Source organism: Antechinus flavipes, chromosome 5 (assembly GCF_016432865.1).
Source record: "Antechinus flavipes isolate AdamAnt ecotype Samford, QLD, Australia chromosome 5, AdamAnt_v2, whole genome shotgun sequence".
Classification (NCBI taxonomy): domain Eukaryota; kingdom Metazoa; phylum Chordata; class Mammalia; order Dasyuromorphia; family Dasyuridae; genus Antechinus; species Antechinus flavipes.
Window position 1 is genome coordinate 295,270,302 of NC_067402.1, and position 14,734 is coordinate 295,285,035.

The 14,734-nt window shown below is 52.2% G+C and overlaps 1 protein-coding gene across 1 annotated transcript in view; it reads right to left on the bottom strand.

Moving 5' to 3' along the window:
* The window catches only part of PPARA (peroxisome proliferator activated receptor alpha), a 57,744-nt gene extending 45,295 nt beyond the window's left edge, over positions 1–12,449 (bottom strand). The window contains exon 1 of the mRNA XM_051962852.1: positions 12,333–12,449. The gene's annotated coding sequence lies outside the window, so the exon portion shown is untranslated. The remainder of the gene's footprint in view (positions 1–12,332) is intronic.
* Between the last annotated feature and the right edge of the window lie 2,285 nt (positions 12,450–14,734).

Consider the following 14,734-nt stretch of genomic DNA (forward strand, 5'->3'; position numbering starts at 1 on the left):
ATCTTAGAAAAATAAATACTGAAGATATCTTTACACGTATTTAGAAAAATACTATTGAGAAACAAGTTAAAATAATCATTGAGTGGTATTCCCAGTGGATCACTCCAAGGCAAAGCGAATGAGCTATGGATTTGATGGAAACACCGAATTTAGGGAGACACCAGATTCCCCAAACTTGGTAACGTCATACAAATTGCGTTTTGGAAGCAGCCCTGCCTTATCTTATCCAAGGCACAAGGTTGGAGGATTCCCTGAGCCAGAGCTTAAAAGGACCCGTACCTAAGAAGTCATGGAGTTTACCCCTTTATTTAACAGAGGGAGGAAACTGAAGTCCATAGCTAGGAAGGGACTTATTCACAGTACTACAGGCGCTAAGTAAGAAACAAAATTGCTCGTCTGAACCTGATATAATACACAGCAGTTCAAAAAGCACCAGACAATCCCTGAATTCAGTGTCCCCAAAAGACACCAAAAGGTCTCGGGCTCCACAAAGATGCCTGTCAAAACCTACCCCAAGAAACCTCTCAATTCTGTTATAGAATGGGGTTCCTTTATCTTCTGTGGTTTTTTTTTAATTTCAGAGGAAATAAAGGACATAGATGTAAATGGCTAAGTGGCCAAAAAGTTTGCCTCAGTTTCTCCTCTAGTATTTAAAGATAATAATAGCACTTGCCTTTCAAGATTGTTGAGAGGATCCTATTAGGAGATGGTAATTGTGAAGGACTTCAGTGGCTGGCACAAAGTAAGTGCTATAGAAATGTAACTTCTTATCATTATTATTTAGGGGACATTTTGATTGATTAGAGAGTATGTGGCTAAGTCTCTACTTGATCAGCTGGATATTGCATCCTTGATCAAGACCACAAGCTCTCGTACACAAAACCCCCAGAGGAATACAAAATTCCAGTCCCTTTCCCAAGCAGTTAACTTGCTCAAGTCAGGGAGGAGGGTCTAGATTTTGCTCCACAGCAAGAGCAAACAGCTCCTTTGGCCCAAGCACCATTTACCACATGGTTTCTAGGGGAAGATGAAGGCTACCTTCCTGATAACCAACTGTGGAAGGTAGGCATTCCTTATGTCCCTCAACAGAGTCCTTGCATTTGATGGACATGCATCCAGAAATCAACTGCTAATACAAGGAGCTACTCATTAGTCAGAGGGTGGCTAACTCAGTTCCTGCCGTGTTCCCCTTTTGCCCTTCTCTAGGCAGTCAACTTGAACAGTTGTAGGGAAGTTAACTGTAAAACGTATTCACGCGAAATCTACTGAAATGAGCATTTTTAAAATAGCTCTGTCTGCAGCCACAGGTACTTGGGGGAAGGAGGGGGCTTTTCTGGGGCTGCAGAGTCTGGACCAGTTGGCTCAGAGTTCTGAAGCCCTGGCTGCCAGGCCAGATACATTGACAGATGTATTGACATTGACCGAGGGATTGACAGAAGCTCCACATACTAAAAAAAGCCCTCCACCAATCCAGTCTTTGCCCTCTCAGAGCAGCTAGCCAGGAAGCTCAGCTTAGCAGGACACTAAGAGCTTTCAAGGTTTGACTGTACAATACAGGGCAATGATGGCTCATCCTTAGATACCCTTGTCAGAGGCTCAAGGAGCAAGAAAAAGGGAAGAAGTCATTCAGTGCTCTGTCATCACTATTCCTCAATATATAGAAGTAGAGAAGGATGAGCAAACACTACGTGACAATATTAAATGTGTTCAAACTGTCTTTTTTGGTCCATGATTTGAATGAAAAGGCTCTTTGGGGTTTTTTCTCTTTGCATTTTTGCATTACTCAGAACCATGGCCAAAGTGCTCCCAGAATGCTGGAAGAACATTGCCAGGGCCTGCGCTAGTACTTTGGAGAGCCATCAAAAGCTGGTGTGGACAAATGGGGTCCAAGCGGGCAGGCTCTGCCAGCTCTGGCCAGGGAGTGCTGCAGACACTAAATCAGCACTACTCGAACAGACTAGAGAAAGAGAGACAGAACAAGAAGGAAGTGAGGGAAAGGGAGAAAGGAAGAGATAGAGACAGAGACAGAGACAAAGAAGAGAGAGAAGGTGGAAAAAAGAGAGAAGAGAGAGAAAGAGAGGGAAAGGGAGAAGAAGAGACCTTCAAGGATGTCAATAGCAATTGCCTCTTCAAAGCAAGTTATAGCCATTGGAACCTCTCCCCTCCATGGGTCTTTAGAGCATAATTCATGGCTGAGCCATGCAAATCAACCTAACCTCAGTCTAGATTTTGATGTCTGGACTTGACACTGCCTGATGGGGAAACCTCCTAGCATACTAGCACTTCCCAGGGCACCGTGAGCAACTCTACCCTCATATTATTGTGAACAAGATGGGAAAATGTGGGCTGAACAAAAACAAGTCTACTCAGAATGGCCACTGATGTATCAAGACCAATCTGGAAGAACTCCAGTGGATGCCAAGGATCTGACCTCCTCTCTCTACTATTCAATATGATCATCAGTTGGGAAAAACCGCCCATTTGCTAATTCTCCGATTTAACTGCTTTTTTATGGTCTTCAGCAACCTTCACCCTTTCTGTGCCTCAGGTTCCTCCTCTGTAAAATGGGAAGATTGAAGAAGATGGCTTCTTCAGTTCCTTGCAGTTCTGAAGGATGCTCAGTATCATATGTAGATTGGACTAGCAGACCCACGGCTGAGAGGAAGGGCCGTATGTGGGGCCACAGGGTCGGGGGGGGGGGATGTTGCCAGGCCAGAAAGAAGAGTCAAATTAAAGAAGATCCAGTGTACAGCCTTAGATGTGGCTCAGTTGAACTCAGTTGTCTGAGAAGTGAGTGAGGAGACGCCATGAATTCAGTGTGAGAAGATGAGATGGGATAGCACGGCCTCCAGGCTGGGCCCAGGAGAGTGGACAGCCACTAGACTCTAAATGATCAGAGAGACTGTATGTAAGTGCTTGGATGGAGGCAGGGACCATGCTGACCAGATGAAACTGTCTTCAGCCATGGGACTCAAGCGGAGGATTCAGACTTAGTCAAGTGCTTATGAGAGCCATCAAGTGATGGCAAACTTGTTGGCAACACAAGGCTTTAAATTTTTGCCATCTTGGGGCAACTAGTTAGTGTTATGGATAGAGCACCAGCCTTGAAGTCAGGAGGACCTGAGTTCAAATCTGATCTTAAGACTTCCTAGCCATGTGATCCTGGGCAAGTCACTTAACCCCAATTGCCTCAGCCAAAAAAAAAAAAAAAATTGCCACCTGACTTTGGGCAAGTCATCCAGTTTCTTCAGTTTCCTTCTCATCAAGTGGGAATAATAACAACCACAGGACATACTTTTAGGGTTGTTGTGAAGCTCAAAGGACAGTTACCAACTGTGTGGAACTGTTTAACAAGTGAGTTTACTATTCTACTACTGCCTGGGTTTGCTTCTGTGCACATGCATGGTCAGCTCCAGAAGAGATTTCCTTTCAGCTCGAATGGGCTGGAGTGTGGATGGGGGAGGGGGAGAGAAGAAGTAAGGCAACTTTTGTTGAAAGTGTCAGGGATGGGGAAAGAAGGAAGAAGCATTTTATAGGGTGCCCACTCACTCCACGTCAGGCTCAGTGGCTAAGAACTTTATACATATGATCTCATCTCATGCTTTTGAAGAAAAAATATTAGAAAACCTCGATCCCTTTGTCCTTGAAGGAGAAAGCTGAAGTTTTATCTAAATTAAGGTTTTTTTCAAAATAGATTTTTCTGTCTTAATTATTATGAAACAGTAACAATGAAAAAAAAAACTGGGGTTCCTGTTGATTAACATGCCATTTAAAAATTTTTGAATTCCAAATTGTCTCCCTCTTTCACCCTCTCCCTCACCCATTGAGAAGATGGGCAATAGGATACCCATTATACATGTGAAATTGTACAAAATATATTTCTATATTAGTCACATTGCAAAAAAAAAAGGCAAGAAAAAGAAAGGAAAAAAAGCAACAGATCTCTACGTGCACTCAAAACCTATCAGTTCTCTTTCGGGAGGTGGAGAGCATTTTCTTCATGGGTATTTTGGATTGTCCAGGATCATTAAATTCATTAGATCGACTAAGTCGTTCACAGTTGATCATTACACAATGTTACTGTGTACCATGATCTCCTGATTCTATTTCACTTTGCATCAGTTCGTGCAAGTTTTTCCAAGTTTTTCTGAAATCATCTTGCTCATCATTTCTCATAGCACAATAGTAGTCCACTCCAATCATGTACCAGAGCTTATTCATCCATTTCCCAGTGAATGAGCATCCCCTCAATTTCCAATTTTTATTACCACAAAATGACTACTCTAAATATTCTTCTACACATAGTTTCTTTTCCTTAAAAAAAATCTCTTTATGAGACAGATCTAATAGTGGTATTGTTGGGTCAAAAGGTATGCAGGTTTATAGCGCTTTGAGCATAGTTTCAGATCGCGATCCAGAATGGTTGGATCAGTTCACAACTCTACCAGCCATGCATAAGTGTCCCTATTTTGCCACATTCTCTCCACACCCCCCAGAAACTACTCCCAGGCAAGGCCCTGAACCCCTCATTTTACAAATAAGGAAACTAAGATTCAGAAATGGGAAGGGGATAGCTCAAGATCATGTAGTAAGCTCGAGTCAAGAACAAGAACTAGGCCAGAACTCCCTGCCTTGCCCCATATTTAAATATACTAGTTCAAATGATAAACCCTGTCTTAAGTTGGAACTCCATCTTTTGTTTTCTTAAGAATCCAAATCCACACGATAAAGTTTGAGACCTGAGACTCACTATTGCCACACTCATTACATGAAAATTTTGATTTAGAATTCTTGCTTGTGTCCTAATTTCATGCTCCATTAGTGGTCAAAGATCATTGGCTGTCCTTGAAAGTGGTTAAATATTCACTCTTTGTTTAGACTTGTGACCAAGAGACAAAAATCCAACTTTGCAAGAGTAGTCTGAACAAAGAGACTAAAGAAAATTCTCTGCTTTTGTATTTGCCATTAAAAATAAATACCCAACCTGGCAGAGGAAGGCAAAATCTTATCTCCCGTAAACTGTCTTGCTAAATATAGTGTCTTTGACTGAGAAGTAGAGAAAGACACAGATCACAAAGACTTGTCTCTTCTTCCTTATCCCACTTTTCTACTATGAGCAAGAGGCTTCCTGGTTTTGGACCTCAACTTTTTTTTAATCTCTAAAATTTGGGGGATAATCTAGATAATCTCAGAGGTTCCTCTCAGCTCTACATTCTGAACCCCTGAAGTTAAACAATGTAGAAGCTCCCAGTGAGAGAGCGAGGGAGTAGGATGGTACTTTGGAGACTCTACTGAATTTGGAGGCAGAGGATATTGGTTGGTATCCTAGCTCTGGCACTTAAAACCAGCCATGTCTTGGTGGGCGAGCCCCTCCCCGTTATGAACTTCAGTTTTTTTCTCCTTCTAACAAGGGAATTAGACTCTATGACTTCTGAAGCTCCTTCCAACTCTTGATTTATGGCCCTCTCTCTGATACTTTTAAAAGCCCTAAGCACAAACAGGAATCTTCTTTTGGTTCAATTCCCTGACTTGTTCAAGCCCTCACCAAAAAGCCCAGTCTTTGCTTCGAGCCTCATTCAATGTAGCATTGTCTCTCTCCCTTCATCTCTTGAACCGACCCTCTGCAAGGCCATCTCTCCCCGGCCTAGGATTTTTCTCACCCCCATAACTCCCTTCCTTTCCTTAGAAAAGCTGGAGTCCCTTTCCCTCCTTGGCTTAGTTCTATTATTGCTGTTTACTATTACCATTACTACTGCTGCTACTTAATGCTACTACTACTATTACTATTGCTGCTGCTACTTAGTGCTACTCATTACTACTATTTAATAGTGCTATTGCTACTACTTACTGCAACTCATTACTACTACTCAGTGCTATTGGCGCTACTACTTATTACTACTACTTAGTGGTACTCTGCTATTATTTACTACTACTACTACTTAATGGTGCTGTTGCTATTACTTACTACTGCTACTCAGTGCTGTTACTGCTACTATTTACTGCAGCAGTAATGGGAGGAGTAGTCCATTAAGTAACAGCAACAGCATAACAGCTTTCACTCTCTTCCCTTAATACTCCAGATTATTATGCTGCACAAGGACACACGAGGACCCTTAAATTCTGCAAGTTCCGTGTTCTTACTTCATCTGTTTTTTTTCTGTCACTGTTCCAGTTGCTCTGCTCCTGAGTCAGCTGTAGAATGTTCTCACTCCTCATCTACCCTGTCTTCTGACTAGGTGGAGGTAGAACTTTTTAATCCTTTAGAAACAGGAGTTACAGGTCAGAGCCACGTTCACAGACCCAGAAATGGAGGGATCTCAAGGCTCATCAAGTCCATTTTACAAATGAGAAAACTGAGAGCCCACGAAGTAAAGGAATTTGTTCAGGATCACAGAGCTCTGAACGCAGGGCTTCCTGACTCCAAGTCCAGTGCTGTGAACACTAGAACCCTTGGTCTCTCTTTTCAGCCCCAGAAACAATCATCCTCATTTCTCTTTCAGGAGACTGCACTAAGATTAGTCTGAGAAACAAGTCCCCTGGAAATACAATCTTTTTTTTTTTTTTCATTTTTCACACTTTGGGATTCTTACTGTCGGGTCAGCACAAGAGGAGTACAGTTTTCTGCCCCTGGGAGACATTAAGCCAAAGTTCCCTGGCTGCTTTCCTTTCTGGTTGAAGACAATCGAACCATTCTAGTTCAAATCCCATCATACAAATGCTGCGTCCAAGGCTGTGGCCAGCACCTTCTCCATTGCCCTATATACTAGCAAGGAGCTCGAGCTGAGGCTTAACAAAGAAAAACTGGAAGAAAAGAGCCTTAAAACCAAACTTCCCAAGGCTTTTTCCTTTGCAACACAATATTCCAGACTGTGGTTGGCCCTGAGACATCACAGCAGGAGGGTACCCTGGAGGACCATGGGAAGGGGCTAAACCTGGGATAAAGGGACCTCTTGCCTCAGCTCGGAGTGGGTCTGGGCTCTAGACCTGGATGCTAGACCAGTGGGAGGCAGCAAGCAAGCTCCCTGGTGGGGGAGGAGGTAGCCCAGCTGAAATTCTGGACTCTCTACCCCACCCCCAACACTCATGAAACTATCACAGGTCCAGAGAGCCAGGAATCTCCCTCAGCAGGAGTGCCTGACCCAGAGAAAGCACCCAGCTCTGAAGCCTGAAGGTGTCTGCTGAAACAAAAGGGGAAACCGAGGCCTCAAGAGAACCTTTGGCTTTATCTAATGTCACGCAAGGCACAGCAGAGCTAACTCCAGTCCCGCTCCACTGCCTCTCTCACAGTCTGCCTTTTCCATGACAAAAATGTGCATCATCCCACTCTCACACAGCTCCTTCGGGACTGAGAATTAGAAGCACGAGAGGCAGGGGGAAAGAACTAAGAGGTGAGACTCCTTGACATGAGCCTAAGGGAGCCAGCGGCAAGAGCAGCCAAATCGGAACCCAGAATTTACCCAACAGCCCCCAGGCAGTCAGCGACGGGGCAATAGTTTATATCATCGCAGATGGAGTGATTGGACATTTAAATAGTTAATGTTTCTGCAACCTAATACAAAGTTGCCCCACAAGATGTTTCAATGGAAAAACTATGATGGTTTTAAGTCTCTCTGGCCCATTTCCTTATTGCGGCGAGGGAGGAAAGGGACCGGAGCTGGAGCCTCCGCTCCCCGGCCAGTCCCCTTTAGGAAAGGCTTCTTTGCGCACTCTGGTCATTGGTCAGCCCGGCGACTCCCGCTCAGCTCGCTCACATGCTTCGGAAAGGCACGCACTCCCAGCTACTCTCTTTAAATAACTGGTTCCCTTCTACTGTATCTTGGCAACTTGTCACTGAAACGTGATTATCTCATAACTACAGGCTGCTTCGGTTACAAATTGTGGCAATCGGCTTGGTCCTTCACCTAGCATTAAGAACTCAAAGGCAAACAGGCGTTCTGCTCCATTTTCCCAACCTTTCCACAGAGACCTTTTGTCCCGTAAGTCTCCGACGGGGGTCAGCCGGGGTTTGCTTGGCCCAGGCTGGCCACCGAGTGCGATACTTATCCCAAGGATTACCCGTGACCTCTAAATTCTAAGTGGAGGCAAGTAGGTCAGAAGAGGGATCTTCACCCTCCTGATTTATATTCTGTTTGGAAGCTCTAAAAGCTTTGCACATTAACAGCATCTAAGCATTGTGTTTGGTTCCAGGAGCCCGCGTGGCCCCTTTCAGGAGTGGGGATCTTGGTTCCTCAACATGACTGTGAACAGGGCAGGGAGAGACCGCTCGGTGTCCAGCCACAGGTCGGCCTCCCAAACCGAGGCCCATGCTGTGCGAAGACTGAAGTGCCAGAGCTGGGCTTGAAGTCTGATTTAGGACCATGGAGCATCTACGGCTCTGATGGCTCAGCCCAGCCCCACCTGCTGAAGCCGCAAGAAACCAGAAGCAGAAATCCTTCTCAGCCACTCCTGCCCCAGGTGTATTGGTCTTGGGCATACAAGAGCATGAGCACAAGCCTCTCTGCCTCTGTCTCTCCTTCCTTCTTTCTGTACCTCTCTCTCCTCTCTATCTGTCTGTCTCTTTCTACTCCCCACCCCCTGGTCTCTGTCTCTCCTCCCCTCTTCTTTCCCTGCTTCCCTCTCTTCTGTCTCTCCTTCCCTCTCTGTCTGACTCTCCTTCCTTTTTTCCTTCCCTCCCTCTTCTCCTCTGTCTCTTCTTTTCTTGCTCTCTCTTCTCTCCTTCCCTCTTTCCCCCCTCTCTGTCTCTCCTTCCCTCTCTGTCTCTCTTCCCTTTTTCCCTCCTCCTCTCTGTCTCTTCTTTTCTTTCTCTCTTCTCTCCTTCACTCTTTCCCCGCCTCTGTCTCTCCTTCCTTCTTTCCCTTCCTCCCTCTCCTGTCTGTCTCTTCTTTTCTTTCTCTCTTTCTTCTCTCTCTCCTTCCCTCTTCCCCCCTCTCTTTCTCTGTCTGGCCTTCCCTCTCCCCTCCCCATCTCTGTCTCTTTCTGTTATCTCATAGGACACTCCTTCCTGGGATGGACTTGGCCCTAGGAGTAGAGAAAAGGAGCAAGCAGCAAACAAGTTCAGGTAGAGGGGCTGCTTCCGTACTACTTTGCACACTCTGGTCATCGGTCCCCTCACACCTAGCACAATGCCCAGCCCCAGGTGCCAGACCCAGCACTGATCAGCTGGCTGAATTCTGGGCTGTTTTGTGATCCAGATGATATTTAGTCAGGTCAAAAAAGGAAAATGCCTTAATCCCTATGAAGTAAGGAGGTGCTTCAAAGAAACAGAATCAGCTCATGAGATCTACACAGAAAAAGGGATTTAGGTCAAGGAGCTGGCTCCTTATTACTGCTCCTCCGAAGGGTAAATCAACAAAGAATATTCCCTTTACTTTCTAGAAAATAGGTTTTTAAAAAACTTCAGAGAGAAGGCACTGGGTCAATTCTCCAGCAAAGGGCTGCAGGTAAGAGTAGATGGGGACTCCGTGGCCCCCCAGTGGGGGGGTAGGCAGTCCCCTCCTGGAAGGTCAGCTCAACTTGGAGTTATAAATTAAAGCATCAAACAGGTGACTGATTGCAATGTGCTGACTAATTCATCAACCACACCAGCACAAGCACCAATAAAGATCATTAGACAAGCCTCTCATTAGACCCCGTTCCTACAATCTCAGCTGCTGTGATAACTACTCTTTGGTGGAAACGTTGACCAAGAGGACCAACACCTCTACTGAAGATTCCCAAAGTGCTTTCTTCCCAGAGGCCCCGGGGGAGTGCAGGCACAAGCTTCCTTTCCCAGAGGGGAAGTGACCAGCTCAGGATCACACAGCTAACTGAGCACCAGGGCAGGGACTTGCACTCACTCCCCCATCACTGACAGGGCACTAGGGGAGGGACCCCAAGAAATCTCAGCTCAGCCCAGCCAGGCCCAGAGGTCTCCTGGGGGAGGTGTCTGCCTTCTTGCTGGTGTCTCCCTCCCTCAGCTGCAGGGGGGGACCTTGGAAGAGAAGGCTTCCAAGGCTAGTTCTCCCAGACTCTTTGGGTGACAAGGACCATTAGTGCAAAGACACAGGGAGGAGGGGATCCCAGAAACCCTGGGGGCAATGAGGCAAACAGTCCAGCAAGCTGGGGCCTTTTCTCCCTTTTAAATACCTTGGACCCATAAAGGGGTGAGCCCAGCTCCCTAGCTTATTCCTCTCTGGTCAAGTAGCCTTATCACCCAAGAAAAAGTCTAGGACTAGAAAGCCAACAGCTTGTTTTGGGGGGAGGATTATAAAATGTGGAGACTTTCCCCTTGGGCCATTTTTATATCCTTTTCCCGGGGCTTTAGCCCATCCTTTGTACCTCAGCTCATAAAGCTTTCTCACAGGGAGAAGAGAGCCTTTTCTTAACTGTGCTTCTACATCTGGGGGCCAAGGGGATGAAAACTTCCCTTTCTTTCTCCAGTTCACTTCAGGAACAAAATCTGCCGGAGCCCAAAGTTGCCTGGAATGATTTCCTTCCCTCCCTCTGCTGCCTTTCCTCCTGGCTGCCCTTCCGTTTCCCCGGTGGCTGTCTTGTATATAGACCCAGAAGCTCCCTGGTCCCGCTTGGGCTTTTCGGGGTGGCCCCAGCACTTAGCTGAGAGCCAGGCTACCTTGGAGAAAGGCTGGCTCCCCTCTCCGGGGCCAGGCCAGGTACTGCCAAAGGCACTCAAAGTCTCAACGGGAAAACCCAGAACTTCCCTTCAAAAGGAGCCCCTAATTCCAAGCATCAGAATCACCGAACGACGCCCCCTCACCGGAACACCTGGAAGGTCCTCCAAAGCCCCGCGACCCCCACCCCAAGCCCAGCCCCACCGCCACGGAGGTCCCCCGGCCTCGGAGCCTCCCTCTTTACCTGGCAGGGCACCGTCTGCGCCTGGGCTGCTTCTGCCACCGAGGGCTCTCTCGGAGGCAGAGGGGATCGAGCTCTTAACTGGAGTCTTGGCAGGAAGCGCAGGGGGAGGAAGGGATTACGAGATGTTCTCTGGAACCCCCCCAACTCAGCAGCACCTTGGGCGAGGAAAGTCACCCTGGCCCTGGCCGGGCTCGGCGCCCCGGGTGAGTTTCGCAGGGGGCTCCCCGCGGAGGCAGCCAGCCTCCATCTTCCCCACGAAAGGATTTCCAGCTGCCCTGGCCCCGATACAGGTATCTCCCCAGGCTCGGCACCCGGCTCCGAGGCGACAAAGTCAAGATAAGCTCGGGTCGTTGAGTCCTTTTCGGCTCGGCTCACAACTGCACTATCTGCTGGTCGCCCGAAGAGTCTGGGAGACCCCGGATCCCGCTGCTCTCCTCCCTCCCACCACGCCGAAGAAAGGCACAGTTAAAAGGCAACGGAAGCCCCAGAATAAGGCGGGGGCGGGGCGGGGGGCGGGGACGGGCCGGGAAGCCAGCTCCTCCGACTCCCCAACAGCAGACAGCCTCCCCCTGGGTCGCCGGGACCCTCGGGCAGAGAGGCAGGGAGGAGGGGGCTCAGAAACACTTCTGGCCAGGACCTGTTGAATGAGGCAAACTTGGCAGTAGCAGAGTCTCCCGGACAATCGAGCTAACTAGATCAGAGCTGGGGAAAACGTGGGAGAAGCCCCCACCCCCGCCGGAAGCTGGCCTCCAGCCGGGAGCCCCGGCAGCGGCGCTCGGAAGGCAGAGCCAGCTCCGCTCGCGTCCCAGGCCTCGGAGCTGGGCAGGGGCAGGGGAGCAGCCGCGGCGACAGCTCCATCAGTGGGCGAGCGGTGCTTCCTTGGAGCCCGTGGGCCCGCCCCAAGCCAGGTGCTCCCCTTGCTCTAGAGCATTCCTGACTCCCAAAGAGCCGGGCCCGTCCACTACTTTCCAACGAGCTACAGCCCACGGGCGAACGTGGGGCCCGCTCCAGTCACGGCCCCAGGAGCCCTTTGTGGGCGTTTCCTCAGGTTCATCCTGCCTCCTGGAGGCGGCCTGGGGTACTGCGGCCAGAGCGGAGCAGGCCCGGTGGGTCCGGAGCAGCGGCACCCCAAAGGGCTCGCAGGGGGGCGGGGACCCCCGGCCCAGGCGGAAGCAGCCAGCCTGAGGGCCGGCTCGGCGCGGCCTGCCTCGGGCGGCCGGACCCCGGCTGCCCCCGGGCCCGCACACTTCCCGGTAAAAGTGCCAAATTCAGGGCCAAGTCTCGTGCCCGGGCCCTAGAGGCCTCCTCGTGCCTTCTCCCTCCCCACCCGGAGCTGCTGGGGGACAGGAGGGAGGCTCGGGCAGCCGGGGCTGGGGCTGGGAGGCGGCCTTCGAGCTGCCCTCGTCCCCCGGGCACTGGTCCCGCGTGTGTCCCTGTCCCCGGAGCGCTGGCCCCGCGTGAGGCCCCGCGCGCGCCCTTACCCGGCAGAGGCCCTCCGAACGGAGCCGAGCCCCGGAGGGAGAAGGTGCCCATCGGTGCCCGCTGCCGCGCCAGGAGTCCCGTGCCCCCGCGTGCCGCCGCCACCGCTGCCTGCTCGCCGCCCGGGCTCAGGCTCCGGCTCGGCCCGGGCAGGGGGGCGGGGCCGGAGGCGGGGGGCGGGGCGCGCTGACAGCGGGGCACCGGCACTAGGGGCCGCGCGCGGGGAGGCCTGGCCGCCTCGGGCCTCTCCCCCCCAGCGGAGCATGCGCCCGGCGCCCCGCCCCACCCTCCCTTCCCCGCCTCCGGCCCCGCCCGCAGACACCTGTTGCCCTGGGAGGGGAGGAGGGGGTCCGGAGTTCGCTAGGTCTTGGGAGGAGGGGCGCGGGGGACGGACGGCCAGGCTCCTCCCCTCACGTCCCGTCTTTACGGCGTCCTACCAGGGTGACCCGGGCGAGTCATTTCCCTGCTCTGCCTCAGTTTCTTCATCTGTCGAATAGCCTTGATTGTCCCCAACGTACGACCCCCGCCTCACTGAAGAGATGGTCTGTAGAAACCACTCTGGAAGCAGTCCGAGCGCGCAATCATCCAAGCGGAGCAGGAAGGGCCTCAACGGCTGACACTAGTCCGATCCCTCAAGTTACAGAGGAGGAAACTGAGGCTTAAAGAAGGGACATCCCCGGGGGGAGGGGGCGTCCATCCGGGTCTTCCACCCTCGGGACAGCTGGCGCCGGGAGGCAGGAGACGCCGGGCCTGCCTAGGGCACCCGCATAGACCCGGGGGCTGTGGGACCCTGCGCAGGTCAATGCTCTAAGGCGGCCGGGGTTCATCCGCGTGGGGAAAAGGAGCTCAGTCTGCTCACGAGAAAAACTTCGCCACTGGCCCTACCTCGTCCCGGCCAAGCCCACCCTCACTCGGCCGACTTATCGCCCAGCCCGCCCCCACCCGCCCCCACGTCGGCCGGTTCTTCCCTCCCCCGGCCCCTCCCCCGGCCAGCTCGCCCCAGCCCTGCGCAGCCTTCTCTCTCCTCCCCCACTCCTTCCCATCCATACCTCCTTTTCCTCATCTCTTTTCTCACCCCGTCCATCCCTCCGTCCCCTCGCTCACAGACCCCCATTCTTTCCCTCCCCGTCGCCCTCCTTTTTTTTTTTTTCCCTCCTCGGGGCTGAAGGGAGAGGGGAGGAAAGGGGAGACACACCTCCCCGAATCTGGTTTTGGGATTGGCTGGGGAGTGGGGGCTGGCATTTGGCGGGGCCGAGAGCTGGGGTGGGGCTGAGCCTGGGCGCCGGAGGGCTCATCACGCGGACCCGGGCCCAGGGGGAAGGGCGCCCTGAGCAGGCTGGGGAGGGGGTGCCCTTGGGCTCCGCACTGCCCCCCAACGTCAGGCTGTCTCTCACTCCCTACTGCGCCCCACTTTTGTGCTTTCTACCTGGAGCTGGCAAGCACGACCCCCCGGAGACGGAACAAAGCTGGCTGGGGGGGGCTCGAGCCTCTGCCCCAGCTCCCCCTGCCCCCACTGGAGCTGAGCTGAGCCCCTCCCGCCCATCGTCTCAGGCCGACTACCCCCTGGAGGAGGGCAGCGGGTTGGTACCATCGGGTGGGGGAGGGGGGTCCCCGCCTCCCCTGGGGCCCCAGCCCACTCTGAACTTGCCACTCTAAAAGGAGCCTGAACCCGCGTGGGAACAGGCCTCCGAGGAGAGGGAGCCCCGGGCCCTGAGGCTTTCTCGGCCGAGTTCCAGCCCGGTGACCTTGAGCTTGGGCGATCCGGCTTAAGAACCGCTCACACTCAAAAAGCCTTTGCTTACCGAGGGCTTTCCTCCCCCAACGCCCCGCAGGGGCATTTGGGCAAGTCTGCTTAGAGGTCCCACTTTACAGATGAGGAAACTGAGGCCCAAGGGAGCAATCTCATGCCCAAGGTCACGCAGGGCGAGTACTGAGCAGCCGCGCCGGGACTTGAAGTCAGGCGCCGCCCGAGTTTTTTCCACGATGCTCGCCGCGGCCTGAGAGCCTCTCTGGGGCCGAGTTTCACCTGGGAAGTGAGCTCAGTGGTCCTCACATTGTGCTCGAGGTCCCCGCCAGGGTGACCGACTAGCGTCAGGACGGGCCGAGCCCGCGACCGGCCTCTGCGTCTGGTGCGAGGGGGAGGGCCCGGGGAGTGTGGGAAAAGGGGACGCGAGTGGGAGGGGGGCGGGGCGAGGCTGACAGAGTGCCCGGGAGGCCCAGGCTACAAACCGGAGCGGAAAGGGGGGAGAAGGGCACCGGGGGAGAAAGCCAAGGAACCCGAAGGGCACAGCGGCGGAGCAAGCGCCAGGGATGGCGGGCAGGGGCGCTGAGCGGTAGTCGGCGATCACCCAGTCCCTCCCTGCCCCGGGGCTTCGTGGCCTTCAGCCGGGGAGCAGCCTGTTCC